The following is a 2,197-nucleotide window of genomic DNA, read 5'->3' as shown; positions in this document are numbered from 1 at the left end:
TCTTGTGTGGTGGTTGCCGTGACTTCCATGGTGAGGAGAAGATGGTTGAGTGAATCCAAGAGCAAAGGAAGAGTGAAGGTCACAAAGGAAGGATACTACTAGTTAGTGTATAAGATTTCTTTTATACCTTCTTCTTTTTCTTCCTTTCCAATCCCATTCGAGAGCTCTAGAAAGTGCTAGCACACTTGGGGCTCTCTTCTCCATCCTTTGAGTGTGGGAGACACTCCTTGTTCGTGTGGATATCACTAGAGAAGTATCTACCTTGATACTTTGGAGATCCGACAAGTACCTTGGACGAGCGGGATTTTGCAAGGGCACGCATCGAAGGTAAAATGGTTTTTCCTTTGTAGATCTACTGTAGATCGTAGTATAAAACTCGTATTTGTGTTTTCAAAATTTTTCCTTGCACGGATCTACGGCTTTGGGTGATTCGGGGTTTCCGCGACGCGAAAAGCGGTTTTCGCGGCCCGAAAAACCCAACACGGACCACATGAAGATCTAAATCAACACCTTGAAGTCTTTTATGAAATCTGTAGTACAATGAAAATGAACGGTGTTCCAGCAGAAGCAGTAAGACTACTATTGTTTGGGTTTTCTTTGAGAGATAGAGTTAAACAGTGGCTAAATTCTTTGCCAGCAAATAGCATATCCACTTGGGAGCAATGTGAGCAACAATTTCTAAATAAATTCTATCCTCCTAGCATAACTGCTCATATGAGAAATTTGATAGCAAGCTTCAGACAGTCAGACTCAGAATCATTATTTGAAACATGAGATAGATTTAATAATATGCTCAGATAATGCCCACATCATGGAGTTGAAAAATAGCTAGTGTTTCATATGTTTTATAACGACATCAACTATCATACAAAAATATCCCTAGATTCTGTAGCTGGAGGGGCACTGATGAATAAAAGCTTAGATGAGGCCGAAGACATTATTGAAAGTGTAGCACAGAACCATCATCTGTGGGCATCAGAAAGAAGTAGAGGCTATTCATCTGCAAACCCAATTAAAGCATCAGGAAAATTTGATGTAGATGCAATCACTTTGATGTCTGCAAAGCTGGATGCTCTTACCAAAAGGTTGGAAAATATGGGGACAAATACAAGCATGGTCAATGCCATAGTATGTGTATGTGAAACATGTGGAAGAACAGATCACGCTCAAGATTTATACCCATTAGGAGCCTTATCTGTGTAAATTAATCAACTTGAGCAGTGTGATGCTATTGTAAATTTCAATTAAAGGCAGAATAATCCATACTCCAACACATACAACCCTGGTTGGAAAAATCATCCAAATTTGTCTTATCGTAATAACCAAGAGCAAGGACCATCCACGGGGGCTAAACCGAGCTACCAGCTTGGACAACAAAGCTATCAATAATAACAACCTTCTCAAGGTCATCAATTATCCAAATTGGAGAAAATGCTTGAAGAAGTTATTTCTAGTCAAAATGAATTGAAACAAGAAATCAAGCTACTTAATCAAAGAATGGATAATTCAGAAAAACATCAGAAGATGTAGGATAACCAAATTACTCAGATAGCTTCATCATCTTTAAGAGCACCAGGATAATTTTCGGGAAAACCTGATGTTAACCCAATGGAACACTGTAATAGAATTGAGTTTAGGAACAGACGGACCTTGGAAGATCCTCAAGTGACTGCTCCAAAAGGGATGAAACTTCAGGAAGAGTTCTCTCCTCCAACACTTGAACCAATTCAGATTCAAGATGATGAGGAGAATACCAAGAAGGATGTGTTAGAGTGTATACTAAAAGCCTAACTTTTGTATAAACATTTATTTAGAAATAAAGAATCACAGTGGTCAATATCTACATTTATTTGTTAAATGTAATTTGTTCAATTAATTTATATATTAGACAACATGGTGTGTGGTGTCACACACAGAAGATCATGTTGTCAGTTCTTTATAAATTATAAACAGTTGCTCGCGACTAAGATGGAAAGGAACAAACCGTTGAAGTAGTCGTAGTGTAATTAAGTATTAGTTTATCTTAACTAATAAATTACACTGATACACTCCAAGTGTATTGAGTAGGACCATTTTAGGTAAGTTCTTTTTGTACTGACTTTATAAAAGAACTAGACCTTAGTTATTATGGAAGTGTGTGCTCTTAATCCTAATATAATAATAAACACATATATTTAGTATTTATTTCTTTGACTTA

General features: G+C 37.0%; 1 non-coding gene across 1 annotated transcript; it reads right to left on the bottom strand.

The window, feature by feature from the left end:
• Positions 1-711: 711 nt before the first annotated feature.
• LOC121994612 lies at positions 712-818 on the bottom strand. Its single transcript, XR_006115789.1, has one exon. It is a non-coding gene; the product is annotated as a small nucleolar RNA R71 (small nucleolar RNA).
• Between the last annotated feature and the right edge of the window lie 1,379 nt (positions 819-2,197).

This window comes from Zingiber officinale, chromosome 1B (genome assembly GCF_018446385.1).
Source record: "Zingiber officinale cultivar Zhangliang chromosome 1B, Zo_v1.1, whole genome shotgun sequence".
Lineage (NCBI taxonomy): Eukaryota > Viridiplantae > Streptophyta > Magnoliopsida > Zingiberales > Zingiberaceae > Zingiber > Zingiber officinale.
This window is presented reverse-complemented; position numbering and strand designations above follow the sequence as displayed.